Genomic DNA, 20,974 nt, shown 5'->3' with positions numbered 1-20,974 from the left:
TTTATAGAAGGCTCTTTTTATAAGGCGTTTTTCAAATTGTATATTTGTATTAGAGTCCTAGGCCTGCTGTATCAGAATTACCACAAAATTAACTTGTTTCTGGCTTAAGACAACAGAAATTTATTCTCTTACAGTTCTGGAGGCCAGAAATGCAAAATCAAGGTGGCTGGTGGAACTGTATCCTTTAGAATATTCTAGAGAAGATTTTTTCTTTACTTCTTTCAGCTTCTGGTGACTCTAGGTGTTTCTTGCCTTGTAACTCTAGTCTTTGCCTCAGTCTTTACATGACCTTCTTCTCTATGTCTGTGTCTTCTTCTCTTTCGTCTCTTATAGGGACTCATTATAGTACTTAACACTCACGTAGATAATCTCAAATGGTCTCAAGACCCCAAACTGAGTATATCTGTAATGATGCATTTTTCTTTTCCTAAATAAGATTACATTCACAAGTTCCAGAGGTTAGGATGTAGACATATTTTTTTATGATGGCCACCTTCATCCCATTGCAACCTTGTATGTCCTTGGGCCAGGTGCTCTCCAATAACCCACTTACTGGGCAGATAGGGCAGGTGTAACCCATGGCCAGAGGCTGCCAAGGGAAAAGTCCAGTACTGTTCCTCTTATGCAGAAATTGTGGTCAATCTCTTTTAGGGCAGGTAACTAATAACTTATTTGCAAAAGCAAATAAAGATCCTATTGAATTACTGAAATTGGGTGAAGGGGTGTCTCGTTTGCTGGTGCCATAATGACTATACCCACGATTATTTCTTCATCTATAGAGTTCCCTTTTTAACTTTGTCAACTCACTTCAATCTATCTCTGAGAGAGATGGGGGAAAATACAAGGACAGAATCCTATTATTCTTGACTTAATCTCTTACTTTTAAAACAAGGCATAAATCATTAAAAAAAAAACCCTAACATTTTCTTCAAGATATTGATGCTAAGGAAAGCCACAAATATTTATTTTGTGAGGCAGGGTCTGACTCTGTCACCCAAGTTGGAGTGTAGTGGGACAACCATAGCTCACTGTTGCCTCAAATCCCTGGGCTCAAGTGATCCCTGCCAAACCCCCGCCTCAGCCTCCCCAGTAGCTGGGACTACAGATGTGCACTACCATACCCATTTAATTAAAATTTTTTTTTCCTGGAGACAGAAATTTGGGTCTCACTATATTGCACAGGATAGCTAGAACTCTGAGCTTCAAGCAATCCTCTGGCTTCAGCCTCCGAAAATGCTGAGATTACAGGTGTGAGCCACTGTGCCCATTCATCAAAAATATTTAAAATCAGAAAATACTTGTAGGAATACAGAAAATTAGTTTACATAAAGCATATTGTATGAGCCTGTTCCTTTGATACTTGCAAAACAGGAGATAATACTATAACTTGTAACATAAACTAGAATTTTTAAGTAAATATTTTTAATTGTTATACAATAGCTAACTCTCATGAGATCCACCCAGAATAAAATGATAAATACACTATTTGTGGAATTACAAATTGCTTTTAACAAGGTTTATAGGACAAATGCAGATTAATATAAAACCAAGATTTTATGAAAAAATGAATGGTTTATTAGTTTTAAATATTGATTTTATTAATTTTAAATATTGATGTCATGGTTAATTCTAGAATCATCACTTAATTGACATACTTCATGGATTTAAGTTCAGGATGTCGATGTTTTTATATATTGCAAATTTAGGTTAATACAAAAATGTAATGTTCTCTTTGCTTAGTTACATTAGAATCTCAAACTTGATGTGAAACTTTGTATACTATAAAAAGAAATGTAAGTAGCAGAAAAATCATATAAATGAAGAGTAAGGCTCCACATCGAACCTATTATTAGATAGATAATCTAACCCCCGAGGGGATTCACTTGGTCGCTTTCCCATTTCATAGTGTACTTTATACTAATAGTGTATATTTCTTCATGAAAGAGATTTGAATGTTCTGATCATCTGAAATAAACTGCTAAGCATGTTGCGCATGTGTGCGCGCATACACACACACACACACACACACACACACACACACACACACAATTTGTGGTCAAGGACCAGAACCTATGATCTTGGCAGGCGCAAGGTTTGGCTTGCGTACACATTGAACATGATCGATGGTGCCTGCAGTGGGCTTGCCAAAAATAGTTTGCTGCAAGTTTTACCCATAAATTGGTTCTTTAAATAGTATAGGATTATTTGGTATTAACTCTTCAAATCTGGAAAACAATCCACCAAGAAAAGTCCAATTTTACCAAAACTAACAATACCTTACTCAAGTGGACACATCAATGTCCTATTAAGATGGACACATTAGAAGTTGAAGGAAGTTTCTCTGTGAGACCATCCCTCTTTCAGACAGCAGTCATGTAATTGCCATGAAGGGCAACAAGTGGTCCTCTCTGCCGTGACAAAAGGCTGAGATTCTCACTAATAAAAAATTCGCACCAACTTGTTTAGGTGTAATTTAATTGAAGTACAGGTTGAGACAAAAGAGGTTGCTTTTATATGACCTAAGTCTTTCTGTTCTTGCTTGTATTCTCCGATCCTGTGCAGGAAATACGGTTTTCTAGAAAAATCATCAGCACTGTGGGACATTGAACTTATGTAACTGGGCACAGAGCTGACTTCTGCCTACAAACTCAAAAGGTGTGGGTTGGTTGGAGATCACTGTGAATATCTAAACTTTAAGTGAGCAGATATCTGCAAAGGATATCAACTTAGGACAATGCCTATTAGTATGTACTAATACAATGCTTAGAACAATGTATGTCCTTTTGGATTTGGCGGGAAATGTTTTGCTAACGTGGCTAAGGTATTTTGCTTGCCTTTGTTTGTTTTATTAAAATGTTGGAATAGTCTTTATAAAGGAAAGCTTTTATTCATCTAAACATGGCACAAAATAACCTGGTGATAACTACTTTGGGGAACAAAATATTTTAAAAAGTCAGTTGGAAGAAAAAGAAATACTAAATCTTTGAATGTTACGTACAGAATTTTTCTTGATTTTTCTGAACCTTTGAATTCACCATTTTAGTTATAAGTACAAAGAAAAATAGAACAGAAAAAACTGAAGTCCCAAATTGCAGGGTAGAGTGAGGGTCTGAGGACAGTTAATGTCAGTGAAGTCAAACTTTTATTTTCCTCCCTTCAAGGTTTTTCGCTGAACTTTAAATAGCAGTGATACAAAAATCAGCTTTCAAATTGTCAGAGACAAGGCAGATCTGGCCATAATAAAAGCTGTAACCTTGATAGTCAAGGGTGCTGGAGAAGGCTGCTGGGTCTGTGAAACTAACTCTGGAGTAAGTCTTTAACAAAGGTGGCCACTGTCTAATGACCAGCAACCAAAGGAGCAATAGTGAACTTGAACTCGATTATTGAAGTCCCTTTTACAATTGTAGGGGTGGGACACAGCACTGAAAAGTTCTGGGAAAGAGATAAGTAATTCCATGCAATCAATGCATTTGATGTGAGAGCAGAGGTGGTGATTAAACATTGAAAAGATTATGTTTGGTTTTTCCAAGGGAAATGATTGAAAGAGGTAGGTGGGGCATCTTGGCCCAGCCAACTTGAGAACTATATAAGAATACAACGAAACTCGTAGCCAAAGGAAAGTAGAATTTAGGTCATATGGACTAGACCAACAAAATGAGGATTAGAATGAGCTTGAAGATTTCCTTGGAAGTTAGAAACAAAGACCATCAAGTCTATGGAAAAAAAAATTGATTCAAGACTCATCCACAGTCTTGCCTGTTTGAGCTGGGTCATCTAACATTTCTGAAATGTTATTTCTTGATCTCTCAAGATAATAAAATGATCTCATGGTGTCCTTCCCAAGTGTTCAGGAGTTGATTGAGCCAGAAAAGGCATTAACTGGAAACACTCTGTTGAGGAGAAAAGAATAGATTTCAAACTTGGAAATAATAACAAATCCCTTATTGATTATTATAACATCAGAAATGAAATCAGACAGAAATGAAGGCTGAAGGCTTGATAGCTGTCTGCTACAAGTGGGTTACTACTGCTGCATCTCTCTCTCTCTGCAGTTCTTTTTTTTTTTTTCTGAGATGGAGTCTCACTCTGTCACCTAGGCTGGAGTGAAATGGCATGATCTCAGCTCGCTGCAACCTCTGCTTCTGGGTTCAAGTGATTCTCCTGCCTCAGGCTTCTGAGAAGCTGGGATCGCAGGCTCCCACCACCATGTCTGGCTAATTTTAGTAGAGACAGGGTTTCACCACGTTGGCTAGGCTGGTCTCGAACTCCTGACCTCAAGTAATCTGCCCACCTTGGTCTCTGGATTTACAGACATGAGCCAACACACCCAGCATTCTCTGTGGTTCTTAGCTACTTGTGTGTTCATTCATTTACTTTATCAGATTGCCTTTAGTTATATATTCAAGAAATATTGATTGCTATGCTCTTATGACAACTTAATACTGCTGAATTATGTAAAACATAAAAATAATGAGAAAGCATAATCCCTCTTATCTTCCTTGTTTTTAATTTGGTTCTGTAATGGAAAAAACATTTGTTGGGCACATCTGTATGCAGAGATCCCTGTTAAAAACTCAAATACTTACTAACATGATTAAATAATGTCCAGTCTTTAGTTGGTGGAAGGTTAGTAGAGAAGAGAAAAAAAAAAAAAAAACTCACATGGAACATTTTCAGTCACAAAATTAATTGTGTAAGTTTATCATTAAGGTGAAACAGAAAAATTATTTTATGGTCATTTTCTGGGCTTTTTGGCAAAATGATTTTTAGCCACATAGAAAATATTGGGTAACTTGAATGCACCTTTCAAGTCTATGTTAAATGATTAGTTCACTTGGAGAATAACATAGAGGAAAGACTTAGCTTTCCTTGGTGGGAGAAAAGGTGTTAATGATTTCATCTATCCTGCAGAATTAAGCAAATGCGAAATTCCACAGTAAATGTATAAGCAATTATTAACCAAAGTGATGAGGAATCTTTGCTACTCTTCCTTTGATAATCACGTAGATCCTACTCTTATCCAATGGATGCTTCTGCTGAGATAAAACTTTTTGAATGGACACACACACACTCATATACACACACACTCACACACACACACAGTATATTCAATAAAATTTTTACTCAGGAAAAATTCACACTTTGATTTGAATTTTGTATGACCCTTTATCTTCATCACAAGTAAGGTAATTCAGTGCAGATGAAAGTCACTTGTACACATTATTATGCTCTTTTCATGTTCATATGTAATAATATATATGAAACTATTTCCTTGTTTTTACATGTTTTATATACAAGTCTATTCATGTTATATTACTTATTATCATGCTTTTTGCAGGTTCTATGAAGTAGCTTGATTTTATTCCCATTTTTGCAAAACACAAATACAAATATATTTAATATTTCAAAGAACAGAGCTAGTGCAGAAACTAAAATGAAAAGCAAATTTCTGCTCTTTGTTTTTTAACACTCATGTTCATTCTGTAGTTAACAGAGAAACTCCACTTTCCTTGCTTATAACTAATATATTTATCCGAACTGAGATGTCTTTGTTTCAATGGAAACAAAATTTGCTTTCTCTGACTTAAGCTCCTAGTATCTAGTGAGTGAAAATGAATTAAGAAGGCTAATGAAGCTGATCATCTCAGTGAATGTTTACTAGTTTCTTTTCTAAAGAATAAAGCTTATTCTTTAACTAATGGGTAAATTATAAATCAGATCTGAAAGCATTTCTTAAAAAAAGGTTGCCTATTTAAAAAAGCAATAAGAGATTGGGTCAAGAAGGTACCTCTTCCAACATTGGAATAACAGCAAGTTTGATATTTTAGATTTTCTTATAGGCATTTTAAAAATACACAATTCACTGAATCTCTCAGTATGCCACAGACTTTTGTTTCTCATCCTAAACTGTGACTTTCTGTGCCCTTTCACGATATTTAAAATATCAGAAAATTATGTATAAGAACAGTTTATTGGATAGGAAAAACTCGTGTAGCATTTGTACATGTTTCGATGAAAAGATTTTTAAAAGGTTTTTTAATGCATGTGCTTTTACATGTGAGATCTGGGACTTTAATTTTATCTTTGTTTATATGAAGGGTAAGGAACATTTACTGAATTATAGATCATCTTTTCCCTACTGATTGGCAAGATCCCCCTGCTTTTGTCTAATCTACATGAGGTTACTCTCTGATATGTATATATGTATGTATGTATGTATGTATGTATATATGTATGTATTTATTTATTTAGAGACAAAGTCATGCTCTGTTACCCAGGCTGGAGTGCAGTGGCATGATCTTGGCTCACTATAACCTCTGCCTCCCAGGTTCAAGTGATTCTCCTACCTCAGTGTCTGGAGTGGCTTGGAATACAGGCGTGCACTACCATCTCCAGCTAATTTTTGTATTTTTAGTAGAGATGTGGGTTTCAGCATGTTTACCAGGCTGGTCTTGAACTCCTGACCTCAGGTGATCTGTCTGCCTTCACCTCCCGAAGTGCTGGGATTACAGGTGTGAGCCACAGTGCCCAGCCTGATTTCTTTATTTTGTACTGTCCTTGCTTGGGTTTGGTACAACTCCAGAGTAGGAATCAGATGGGTTTGCTTTTATCCTGAATTTAAAGAAGTTTCATAAAAATTTGGTTAAAGCCATTTGTAAATTGGTTTGTACTTTTTGACATAGAAGTTATTGGTAGGTGGTGCCATGTTTTCAAATTGTCATTAAATTCAGGCTTAATCTTCCGTCGTGTCATTTTGCTGAGATATATTCTTTTAAAGACAATTAGAACATTTCCTCAATTTTCAAATTTTTAAAATAATATTGCACGTTTTCTGTACTCCCATTGTCAAACTCTCTCCTTATTCTTTTTGCCTGAATCATTGTCTTTTAGATATATTCATTACTTCATGAAGTCACCAGAGCAGACACTGCTTCCCTCTGTCGGGGAATCTTTATCTGAATGAGGACATGGGAGCTTCAAGTTCCTGGTCATTTGTATTCAACTCTGAAGTGCATTATTCACTTACATTCTTGCTTAGTTAGAACATTTTTCTCTACTTTTAATTAGTGAGTATTTTTTCAGCATCGAACTTTACTAGCCACCTCCTTCTCTTCCTTACTGTTGTTTTGCATTTTGAACTATATTATTTTATTGTTATATGAGAATTTTGATATATTCATCTTCTTTTTTTCCATTTTCTTTCATTTCTTTCCCTTTGGTTTGTTTCTAGGCCAGATGCATTAGGCTGATGTGCTTCGTGATATTCTACAGCTTTGTCTCTGTTTTCATTAAGCTTTAAAATTATTATAACTGTACTTGCGCTCAGAGCAAATCTGAGACTCTGAACATTAAATAGTAGTTTGAGCCCCCATAGGGCTCAAAATAATTACTATTGCAACACAGCAGATGCACTCCTGGAAAATGCAGGGTGCATAGCCTGTGTCTTTCCACTAGTGGATCTCTCGGTTTCCAATACTCTTTCACCTTCTCTCACTGATTTTTTTTTTCAAAATAGATCTCAAACACAATGGAGAAATAAAAATGACTCTTCCAACAGATTCTGTTCAGATGCCAAAAAAGACACAAATTGTTGCTGGATATGATTTTTTTTGCCAATGATTTGAAGGAAAAAAAAATATCTACACATGTGAGTTTCCTGGATTGTACCTGCTGGTCTCCTGTTTATCGGTTTATTTTCAAGCCTTCCAGCTAACTGCACAATGTCTTCATACAGGTTTTAGTAGTGAGGAATTCCTCCACAAGGAGTAGATAATTTGTGGGAACTTATTGCTTTTACTTCTCCACCTCCATTTCTTTTTATTCCCTTCCTGTCTCAGCTCCATTAGATATGAAAAGACTTTGGGTAAATCAGAAATCATTAATTCTTAAGGAGATGCTTAAGACTCATACTCTGGGGCTTGCAATGTATCTGTGTTATATTTCATGACTGGGAAATATAGGGAGGACCAATAGATTAAAAGAAGTCTCAGATTCACTCAGCCTAAGTCAGTGATTCCACTTAAGGTATCTTAAGATCTGAGTAGCATGAAAATGAAGGGTTATGAAGCTACCTCTATTAAATAGAAAGTATAAAGGTTTTTTTATTGCTCTTTAGGCACAAATTATTAATGCTGTAATGTCACTAAAGAGTATTAAATGCAAATTTGCAAGGCTCTAAAGGGCTTTATTAGGATAAGCAACATTTTATTGAGTCAATTCAGTTGCTATTTTAATGAAAATCTAGAAAATAAATCTCAGTGGAAGCCACCACAGATGTTGTATCCTGTATTCTGGGGAATAGGCAACTGAGCTTGGCAGAGTGGTGAAAGAAAAAAAAAACTGGAGGGAGAATAGAAGGGTTAGAAGAAGTGAGATTTTATGTCTTTAATCCATATTTCAGAATGATTTACCCCTGAATTACTTACTGCAGTTGGCTAATAAACAATTCCCTGCTTTCTGATGCTAAATTGAATTTTCTACCACTTATAAGTAAAAGTTGAATGGTATTACCATTATTTTGTAGGTTAAAAAACCCCACATTTTTAGTTTGAAAGTCAAATGAGAAAAGGATGAAGAGAAAAGGGAAGGAAGAAAGGAAAGATGGAGAGAACAGCTTTTTGGTTTTTGCGTAGTGCCTAATAAGGCTGGTAGAAAAGGCAAGAACCCAAGGTTTTAGTCATGGGATCTACTATTTATTAAGAATGTACTCAGGCAATCCACTTAACATTTTGGATTTCAGTTTTTTATCTTTAAAACAAGACTGAGACCGCATTCTGTTGTGCTATTCCAGCCTACCGCAGAGAAATAAGTACCATTGGCTACTGTTTGCTAAATACCTACAGTCCTTCTAGGCACTGGGACAACCAAAAACTTACTACACATGTCAGAATGCTTTGTGGGCTACATTTTGGAAACTACTGGGCCGTAGTTGACTTCTAAGGTTTCTTTTAGCTTTAAAAATACCACAATACTAGTAGGTTCTTTATAGAAAGCCATGTAATTTACTATCCACATTAGAATACTTTGGGGAGCACAAGGCAGAGTTATCAACAATGACACTGGGAAGCAGGAGTAACATCTGGAAGTGTCATTAACCTGAACATATTGGTAATTGATTCTGGTGAATCTTTTTAAAAGCAGTTTTAGGCCAGGCGCGATGGCTCACGCCTGTAATCCCAGCACTTTGGGAGGCCGAGGCGGGTGGATCATGAGATCAAGAGATCGAGACCATCCTGGTCAAAATGGTGAAACCCCGTCTCTACTAAAGACACAAAAAATTAGCTGGGCATGGTGGCGCGTGCCTGTAATCTCAGCTACGCAGGAGGCTGAGGCAGGAGAATTGCCTGAACTCAGGAGGCGGAGGTTGCGGTGAGCCGAGATCGTGCCATTGCACTGCAGCCTGGGAACAAGAGCGAAACTCCATCTAAAAAAAAAAAAAAAAAAGCAGTTTTATTAAAATGATAGAAAAGAAAGATGTGAAAATCAAAAAAGTATTATGAACTGATGAGTCAAGTAACCACTACCTAGATCAAAAATTAAAATATTGGTCAGGTGTGGTGGCTCATGTCTGTAATCCTGGCATTTTGGAAGGCCAAGGGGGCAGACTCTTGAGGCTAGGAGTTCTAGACCAGCCTGGGTAATAAGGTGAGATGCTGTCTCTAAAAAAGTAAAGCAAAATTAGCTGAGCATGCTGGCACATGCCTGTGGTCCTAGCTGCTCTGGGAGGCTGCGGTGAGAGGATGGCTTAAGCTCCAGAGGTTGAGGCTGTAAATAGCAGTGATCCCACCGCTGCACTCCAGCTTGGGCGTCAGGGTGAGGCTCTGTCTCTGAAGAAAAAAAGAAAAAGAAAAAATTAAAATATCAATATTACCCATACAATCTCTCCTCATGAACCTTCTCAAATATTACTCCAATCTCTCATTCTCCCCAAAGGTAGCCACAATCCTGATTTTTACATCATTATTTCCTTTAGTTATTTTTCTTTTATTACAAAATTGATATTTACTTCTTATAAAAACAACTTATGTTTGAATTGCATAAAGTAAAAAATTAGGGTCTCCTCCCATCCCAAATTCTATTTTTTCTGCAGAAACTATACTTTAAAATCTCTTGGATTTTTCCCTATGCTTGTGCAAATAATACAAATACTTTTTCTTCCAAAATTGAGATTATACATATATATTATTATGCAATTTTCTATACTTATTATACACATATTCTGGCTTCCACATATGTCAGGAATAGCAGCTATGAATATTATTAACAGATTCAAAGGTACTGCTGTTTTCTCCCAATCTAGGGGTTAAAGCATATTAATGCTGGATGAGAGAGCATTGAAAGAAGGCAGGTCGAAGGTAGAGTGAGTCCTGTTTTTCTGTGGCATCTTGCTCTTTCCATAGAATTTTTCTTAAATCACAGCAGAGACATATTGGGACTTGTGGCACTTATATTTCCTGACTGAGAGAGGGATCAGGAGAAATGAAAAGTCTACAGGAATCAAACCTACATTCTAGGTCTGTCATTCACTGGGACCTTAGTTCTATGGTTTAAAATGAGGATTATAATGCCTTCCTGAAGCAAGAGGTTTAAAGATAGTTTTTATAGTATGTAATAGACCCGCTGGTTTTACATGATCTTAATTTGACAACACCCAGAATTTTGTGCTTTTCTTAACATCAACTAAGAGTATGGGATGACATAGAAGGAGTGATGACTTTTTTATAAGTTGCTCAGGTTTTACATAAAGATTGATAAAATCGGAGGCTGTGTGAAATATACTCCAGATAGACTCAGTGTTATTAAGTCAGAGGTTAAAGAAAACTGAACTTTACTCTTTATTTTGGTGTATTAAATCAGGGCCCATGCATTTTAAAGGTTTGCTGAAGTGGTAAATGTATTTTTATGGGTTTATTTAGAATGAAGTGGTTTCACATTGGGTCATTAACCCAAAGAGAGCTGTTGTAAGAGGATTGATAAGCCCAGAGGAACAATTATTATCATTTTCAGTGGTATTTGTCATGGCAGTGATATAAGCTCTAAAGATAGAACATGATTTTTGGTGCTGTTGAAGTAAATTCAAGAGTAATCAGATTACAGCTGATGTAATTTAGATGTTTGGTGGTAGGGAATTTTCTGATAGCAAAATCTAATATGTAGCTTCCAAAATGAAAGCCTCTCTCCAGGGATGACCTTCGCCAAGGGAAACATTTCAGTGTGGTCATGCTGACAACTTATAGGTTATAAACTTATTTTTCTGGAAGGTTTTGGCTTGAAGATGACTTTGGATTTTGAATCTGGGCTGAAATAAGAGTGAGGGTTTGGAAAAAGAAAGGGCTTTTCCCCTATACTTTACCACCTTTCAGTTTAAATTGACCTCCACATCACTTAACAATAGCTTCTGTCTTCAATTTGTTACTCATTTGATGCATGATAAGCATCATTATATGCACTTTGTAGTTTCTCACATGTATTGATAGAAAAGAAAACTAAAGCCTGGAAGAGTAACTTATGCCAAGTTAGTGACACAGTTAATGAGTCATAAGACCGGAATTGAATTCTAGATATGAGTCAAAGTTTGATGCTTTCAGCCTCTATGCTGTGATCCCGTTTTGTGTCCCAAATATATACAAATGAGTCATTCTCCAGAGCTTGCTGGTGAACTGTTTGTGACTTTTCATTCTAGTGTTTCCACAGCACCCAACAGGGGTCTAAATATTTCTTAAATCCAATTTTTCAGAGCTACTAATTCCTCATCTCTTCTAGGGAAAGGATGTAGGTTTAAAATGCAATTACTCAGGTTTCCAGACAGGAAGAAGTACTTAAGCTCTTTAATTATTTCAGAAGTCTTGAAATAATCACCCTTCAGATGGCACCGGGATGTAATCCCTTTCCTCCTCTTGATTTCCTTCCTCATTTCTGCAACCAAGAGGTAGAATCTCTGTGTTTATTAATACTTGAAAGTCTTTTTCAGACATAATGCAGTCCATTTGGTTAACTTTGTGTGGAACTCCTAAAACTTGCCTAAAACTTAACCTCTTGCAAAGTGATTTGAGTATTTTCCTTTCCTTTTTGAGGGCATCTTGAAACAACTTACAATGAGAGGTTAAAGTAGATAGAAGAACTCTACCTTATTAATGGCTCATTACCTGACTGAATATAATTTGTGTAGGTTTAAAGCATGTGCTAAGCTCTTGCTTTGAAAGCAAGAAATGGCTGGGCATGGTGGCTCATGCCTGTAATCTCAGCACTTTGGGAGGTCAAGGTGAGCAGATCATTTGAGGTCAGGAGTTCAAGACCAGCCTGGTCAATATGGTGAAACTCACCTCTACTAAAAATACAAAAATCAGCTAGGAGTGGTGGCGTAGACCTGTAGTTCCAGCTAGTCAAGAGTCTGAGGCAGGAGAATCGCTTGAATCCAGGTGGTGGTGTTTGGAGTGAGCCAAGATTACACCACTGCACTCGCTCTAGCCTGGGCAACAGAGCAAGACTCTGACTCAAAAAAAAAAAAAAAAAAAAAAAAGCAATAAGTATTTTGTTGTTAGTTTATAAATTTTACACAGAGGAAGTGGCCCTCTGTTGTAGTCCATGTTCTTCTCCAGCATCCAAGCAATACCTGTGGCGTTAAACAATGTTTTCCTCAAAGTTGTGGGAAAATAGTGTTTTATGTTAGTTTATTAGAACTGTATGTTTTTCGGAACACTTGTCTTCAATATTCAACATGTATAAAAATCTTCTGGTAAATGCTACATATCAGCTTAGATAGCTATCTACCCCCCATGTGAAAAATAACATTTATCTGTCCAGCTTTTCCCATTGTCCACAGTAAGTACTTCAAACATGCTCTCTTTTGACATTTCAAATCCTTTCACTTCCTGTCTGGTTCCCTTTGATCCCAGCCTCTCTGACATCACTGAGGAAATGCCAGCCTGTGGACGAGAACCTCTTAGTCTCTTGGTGCCCAACCCATGAACTTGCTTGCAGCTACATGAAAATCAGATTTTCCCTTGGGCAGCATGGTGCAAATCTCACTGTGCTTTGGATTCCTCCATCTTTCTCTTAATCAGGTAAAAAATACTTAAACTCTCTCTGCATATTTAACTTCTCTCTGTCCACTCACACCTTCCTTCATTTATACATGTTAAGTCTTTCTCATCTAAGACATGAAACAAAGCAGCCAACCAAACAAACATCAAATTAAGTTAGTAAACCTGTGTTTGGATCTGGCCGACCCTTGTAACTTGTATTTGTATTATCATTTTTCAGCCCCCAGAAATCAGTCCTATGTTCCTACAAAGGCTATTTTAACAGCCCTGCATGATCAACATGTTGCTAGATTTAGTGCTGTTAAGCACTGCTTAGGTGTCAGATTAAAAATGAGATGGTTGCAGGTTGGGAGGCTGAGGCCAGCAGATTTCCTGAGGTAAAGAGTTTGAAACCAGCCTGGCCAACATGATGAAACCCATCTCTACTAGAAATACAAAAATTAGCCAGGCAAGATGGTGGGTGTCTATAGTCCCAGTTACTTGGGAGGCTCAGGCAGGAGAATAGCTTCAACCTGGGAAGTGGATTGAGCTGAGATAATGGCATTGCATTCTAGCTTGAGCAACAGATCGACACTCTGTCCCAAGAAAAAAAATGAGATAATTGTAATAAATTTAAGGATTCTCCGCCCCCATCATTCTGGTTCTGTTTCCTTAGAAATCTTCATTCTTCTATTTTCCATTCTAAATCAGCATTTAAGTTTCTCCTGATGAAAGACAAACTGCAGCCAAATTAAATTTAAAGGAGTTTAATTGAGCAATGAATGAATCATGAATCAGGCAGTTTCATGATTCATTCACAAATCACAGCAGATTCACAGAGACTTCAGCACAGCCACGTGGTGGAAGAAGAATTTACAGGCAAAAAAAGGGAAATGATGTACAGAAATTGGAAGTGAGGTACAGAACAGCTGGATTGGTTACAGCTTGATGTTTGCCTTATTTGAACACAGTTTGACCACTCAGGAGTGTATGAATGGTTGAAATACAGCCACTGGGATTGGCCAAGACTCAGCTATTGTTACAGGAACATACTCCTAAATTAGGTTTTTGATCTTATCTACCTATTAAGCTAGGTTGCAGTTCCTCCACAAGGACTCAAATATAGAAGTACAGAGTCCTTCTCAGGCCATATTTAGTTGGCTCAGGCCATATTTAGTTGGGGTTTCAACACTTCCTATGGACTATTTTAGAAATGTAGTGTTTTTAGTTGCCACAACATTTGAGGTGTTGAGCTATCAGCTTTATTAACAAGACTGGGTCAGAGACATGAAACATCTGTCAAACCCTGGTGGACAGTGAAGAACTTGCCCGGGCTTCATGTAACTTTCAAATGTCCTGCCTGATATACACATAAGTGACAGGGAGGGGGATGCTAAACCTAATTATAAATAAGCGAACTTTTTGTTTTAAATATAAACAAAGCTTTTTGTTTGTTTGTTTGTGTCATTTTCATATGCCCTAAAATTTCCAGGATTAAAACAGCTGTGGTACTCGAGGAAGAGTGTATATGGTATAATTAAGATGTTTACTCAAGAGTTTCTTACCATTTTGAAAAGTTGTGTCCCCAGAGGCAATGTTCCTTGTGGAATCAAAATCATTTATAGACCATGACTTATTAAGTCTGTAGCTGCTATGTTTACCATTGTCCTATGTAGAGAATAAATATGATTCACTACTACTTTCTTAGAAATGTATTTGCCTATTGAAGCCTTATAAAGCACCTCTTTGTTTTTTCTTCTCTATAGTTATGGTATTGTATTATTTTTTTCATTTATGTGACTAGATAAGTTTTATTATCTATGTGTTTCATTTGCGGATGGTAAGTAAACATGACCAAATTGATAATGCTTAGGCTTTCAGTTACGGCCAATTTTGTCTTCTCATGGTTATTTAAACCCTAAAAATGTCCAGTTACTATTTATTCATTAAGGGTTTGAGCATATTAGTATCCTCAGGGCAGACCTCTCTGCTGGGGTCTGGGTTTTATTTATCTGCCTCATGGCCATAGACAGTTAGATGTCTGTCAAGCCCTTGAAAGTTGACTAATACATGGGCAGAACAGATTCATTGTACCACAAATGAGCTCCTATTCCCCTATTCCAACCTTAGTGGGCAAGAGTTATGGTCTCTTGTGCCAACATCCAATTAAATGATACTTCCTTGTCCTCACTCACCACCCTGGACCAACTTATCTCACTTGGATAGGTGTCTCCTGCCTTGTCACCTAATCTCCTGTCTTACTCCTTTCTTTTTATATTTTCTCCTCTGCTGAGATTAAAATTTGATTATGTTACTAACCAGTTTATGATCCTTCACAGGTTTCGAAATATCCTGCTTTAAGGTTCAAATTGCTGTATATGGTTCATAAGGCCATGTATATAATCTGGCCTCTTTTACTCTGCGTTCCTCATCTCCAGTTATTAACTTCTCACACTCTATGCTCTAAGTTGGTTAGATTCTTTTCAGTTTCTTAACATGGTATTTTCTTCTTGCCCCTTGCTATTCTCCTGTATAAAATATACTAGCCGGACTAAATGCTAAGCTCACCCTTACTCATTCTTTAAGTATCAGTTTAATCCATACAATCTAAAGTGGTTTTCCTTACCCCTTGAGTTGCTTATGATCTCCCTTGACCTCTTACACTTTTCTATTTTCATGCTTCATTGCTTGCATAATTATCTGCTGTTGCCATTCAGTTAACAAGCTCTAAAGAAACTTTCTGTTTCTTTTAAGATGAGTTTTACCTCTGAATGTTATCACAGTAGGTACTCTAAAAATGCTTCAGCAATAATTAATACATAACAAATAATAAAGCATTTAAAAATACTTTAATATCTATGATCCATAACCAAGGTGAGTTTAATCAAGCAATAGTTATGTACAATGTGAGAAGTGTTTTACATTTTTTATTTCATTAAAACATTCTGCTCATGACCAACTAATAGGCTGCCACCTGTAGTTTCAGAAACACTGTTATGATTGCTCTGCTGATGGGAAAATCATTTCTAATTGATGATATTTTTAGTAATTGCATTCATTAGGAGATGGTCACATTCTTTTTGACTTTTCTTCTCTAAATATTAAAATCATAGTGGAGCTCTGTGATGTATATAGCCTAATGATAGTTGGACTTTTCAGCTTTAAATTACAGACATAATAACTTAAACAATCTTGTGCAATGTACTTGGGGTGTGTGTTTCATGTGTAATTTACATTTGTGTTATAAATATTGGGGCACTGAAAATCAGATAACCTAACCAGCATGGTAAACTCACAATTTTGGAGCAGAACTGAAAAGCCATCTAATGCCTTATGTGATCCCCTTTCTGAAGGTCTACACAATTCTTTATAATATTTTATGTGTTCCTTGTAAAGAATGACTGTTAGAAAATTTTTGTTCTGTCAAATGTAATTCATAAATTTGGCCATTTTAATGAGGCACATACAGTGTGCTGGGCATTGTGTGGCCCTGGTGATGAGTTGGGGGAAATGTGGTCATGGCTCCACTACCACAGAGCCTTAGAAAGTTACCCCTTCCTATTGTTTCATTCCCATTGCTTCCTTTACCTTCTTTTTAATATAAACTTGGTTCTTCCTCAGCCTGTAAATAATGGATGCTTTATTTACCATTAAATAAAGGAGGTCATATGACCTCCTCTTGATAAGAGTAGGAGGTGGAATCAGTAATCTTTTTCTTGCTCTTCACTTGTCTTCCAAGTGATCCCATGGCCATGTTCTCCCAAATTCACCTGTGCTATAGTCTGCCATTTGGTGATACAGGGTTTTTATGCCATAATTTCTGCTCATTCTGCCTTCTCTTGAACCTCACTATTTCTTTCATTCATCATAGCCTTTGACACCTGATGTCAGGGTCACCCTTATTCTGTCTTTGGCTCTTGCCCTGGGCATTCAGTATCCCAAAGTTTATTCATCTCCAGACCAGCTTTATCCAGTGTCCTACTTGCCTCAATCTTAATATTATCTTCTTTTTACTTTACCAACCAAGTACATTGAACATATATTTTATGGTTCCCTTTAATTATTTGGAGATTAGATTTTTAAATTCCACAGATTTCTATTCTTCAAATCCTTGTTACTACAATACTATCCCTTAGTCCTAGGCAAAAAGGTTCCCTTTATAAAAAACTTTTCTGTTCTTCTCCTCTGGCTACAAGCCCTCTGATGAGCTAAGGCTTTCATGAGGCCAAATGCAAATGCCCACTTGGAGCCTCTGGACTTCCTTCTCATCCTATGTGTGCTGAGTCATAGGATGGACCAGATGTGTTGGTGTGGGATGAACACAGGCTGGGAGACAAGATGGCAGGCTGAGAACTGGGGCTGGCTCTTGCTGCGCTGTCCATTCCTTTGTGGTACTCCAGCCCTTCTGGGTTGTGATAAAGGTGGGCTCATCAACAGATGACAGTAGACATATATTTTACATAACAATTTGCTAGCTTTCATTATAATTTTTAAGTGTGTACGTATCTAGTGTGGAGATCATCATTTGTACTCTGGCCCTAGGTCTCACAAAGGCTAAGGCAGGTCTGGCCTCCATACATAAATTTCACCCACACTCTTATCTCTGGTTCCTTGGCTTCTTCCATTTCATTGATGTCTGTCAGTTTTTCTTAATGTCTAATAATTTCAACTTATTTTTGTGTGAACTCGATTTTTCAACTCCTTTTTTATTTGAACTCTCTCTTATACAAAGCCTGAACTACAACTTGGTTTTACAATCTGCCTTCTTAATTTCTGTATTCTGTCTTCCAAATCATGCTGGATAATAATTGAATTGTACCTTACTACACTTCAAACTGGTGTGACATTTAGATGATGGTCTACATCCACTTTGTATTGGCAGAAAATTAGATTTTTTTTGCCATTCATATGAGCAGGCTGTCAAATTTCCATTAAAACAACATATTAGATGACTCAGAAATCATTATAAGTTTTTAGTTTATTTTTTGTTAGATTTGATAGATTTATTGTAAAAAAAATGGTCTCAATTTTCTAGTTCTTCTATATCCACGCCATATAAAACATGACTTTGTAGCTCCTTCCATTGGGAGATGATATTGACTTCCCCATTTCTTGAATTTTGGCTTTCATGGTGATTTTCTTTGGCCAATGGAATGTAGTAGAAGTGAAACTAAGACTCTAATAGCTCTTTGCACTCCTGCTCTATCTTTGAATCCCTGCCACCACCATAAGGACAAGTCCTGAGTTAGCCAACTGAAGAATGAGAGATTACATGGAGGAGGACTGAGTGACTTCAACTAAGGCCAAACTAGAGTAGCATGCTACAACCTCTCTATTGTATGTAGATTCATGGGCAAGGTCAGCCAACATCAAGTGAGTGAAGAAAGTCACCCAGCGAATTTATAGACTTGGTGGCAAAAAAATTTCTATCTATATCTATCTATCTATCTATTTATTTTTATTTGTCATAGTTATTTTGTGGTTGCTATTTTATAGCTTACTATTAAGGCCATGAATGATGATATCCTACTATGATGTGATTAATATTTATAATCAGTTGATTCGAGGTGATTTTTTTTAGATAAACTGGGTAAACCCAATTCAACCAGTTTAAGGGCCTTATGAGTAGAACTGTAGTTTTCCAAGAGCAGAAGGAATTCTCTTTGTGGATTTATAGCTTCAGCTCCTGCACAAAAGTTTCAGCCTCTACTTTCTGACAGCCATCCCAATAGATTTTGGAGTTGTCTAACTAGACCCCAAAATCAAGAAAGACAATTCCTTACAATAAGTCCCTTAATATATACTTCCTGCTGATTCTGTTTCTCTAATTGAAATCTGACAAAAAAGTGTTACCTTACACTTAAAAAAAAAAAGAAATAGATAACAATCGCAACAGTAACCATCTGTATTAGTTTGTTTTCACACCATTGATAAAGACTTACCTGAGCACAGGCAATTTATAAAAGAAAGAGGTTTAAAGGACTTACAGTTCCACATGGCTGGGGAGGCCTCACAATCATGATGGAAGGTGAAAGGCATGTCTCACATGGTGGCAGACAAGAGAAGAGAGTTTATGCAGGGAAACTCCAGTTTTTAAAACCATCAGATCTAGTAAGACTTATTCATTATCATGAAAACAGCACAAGAAAGACCTGTCCCCATGATTTAATTATTTCCCACCAGGGCCTTCCCACAACACATGGGAAGTATGGGAGTTACAAGATGAGATTTCGGTGGGGACACAGAGCCAAACCTGGCCTCTCCAAAATTTAATGTCCTCACATTTCAAAACCAATCATGCCTTCCTAGCAATCCTGCAAAAACTTAACTCATTTCAGCATTAACTCAAAAGTTCACAGTCTGAAGTCTCATCTGAGACAAGGCAAATCCCTTCCACCTCTGAGCCTGTAAAATCAAAATTAAGTTAGTTACTTCCTAGATACAATGAGGGTACAAACATTGGGTAAATAGAGCTATTTCATGTGGGATAAATTGGCCAAAACAAAGGGGCTGCAGACCCCATGCAAATCAAAAATCCAGCAGGGCAGTCAAATCTTAAAGCTCCAAAATGGTCTACTTTGATGCCACGTCTCATATCCAGGTCATGCCAATCTAAGAGGTGGGTTCTATGGTCTTGGGCAGCTCTGCCCCTGTGGCTTTGCAGGGTATAGCCTCCCTCTCAGATGCTTTCATGGGCTGGTATTGAGTGTCTGTTGTTTTTCCAGGTGTACAGTACAAGCTATCCATGGATCTACCATTTTGGGGTTTAGATGACATTTGTCCTCTTTTCACAGCTCCACTAGGCAGTGTCCCAGTAGGAACCCTGTGTGAGGGCTCTGACTCCACATTTCCCTTCCGCACTGCCCCAGTACAGGTTCTCCATGAGGGCCCTGCTGCACAGAAAACTTCTGCCTAGGCATTCAGGTGTTTCCATACATCCTCTGAAATCCAGGCAGAGGTTTCCAAACCTGAATCATTGACATCTGTGCACCTGCAAGCTCAACATCATGTGGAAGCTGCCAAGGTTTGGGGCTTGCATAGGGCACCAAGTCCATAGGCTGCACACAGCAAGGAGACCCTGGGCCCAGCCTAGGAAACCATGTTTTCCTCCTACACCTCCAGGCATATGATCGGAGGGGCTGCCACAAAGGTCTCTGATATGTCCTAGAGACATTTTCTCCATCATCTTCATGATTCTCATTTGGCTCCTGGTTAATTATGCAAATATCTGAAGCCAGCTTGAATTTCCCTACAGAAAAGGGGATTTTCTTTTCTATTGCATTATCAGGCTGCAAATTTTCTAGATTTTTATGCTCTGTTTCTCTTTTGAAACTGAATGCTTTAAATAGCACCCAAGTCACTTCTTGAATGCTTTGCTGCTTAGAAATTTCTCCTACCAGATACTCTAAATCATTTCTCTCAAGTTCAAATTTCCACAAATCACTAGCACATGGGCAAAATGTCTCCATGATCCCTCAACAGACATGTTTTATATCCCTTGGTTATTGCTCAGAGAAACAGTTTAAGAACTTTATTTTTCTTATTATCTCTGATTGCAATAAAATCTTTACTTGTTCACTTCATTCTGATTCAAACATTTCCTCCAGTTGCAATGCATATCGTGGTCAGATTACAAAAGCAAGTTATTTTACAACTTTACTATAAGTCTTCATTTAGGTCCAGAAATTCCATGAGTTATGAGTTTATTCATTATTTTTTAATGAACCTGTCTCAGAGAATTATTTGAATCATTTGAATCAATGGAGGAAAAATGAGTTATGATGCAAAAAGCTAATGAATCTACATATTATTTCTATCTGGTATGCAATGCATTCTACACTTTTTTTTACTTCATCCCAAAAGATATAACTTCCTCTAAAAGTTTCGCTAATATTAACATGAAAAGTTTCATTGTTATTACCTGGAGAACATGACTTAAAAATGTATGGGAT

Source organism: Callithrix jacchus, chromosome 21 (assembly GCF_049354715.1).
Source record: "Callithrix jacchus isolate 240 chromosome 21, calJac240_pri, whole genome shotgun sequence".
In the NCBI taxonomy this organism is placed as follows: Eukaryota; Metazoa; Chordata; class Mammalia; order Primates; family Cebidae; genus Callithrix; species Callithrix jacchus.
Note: the sequence above shows the minus strand (reverse complement) of the source record.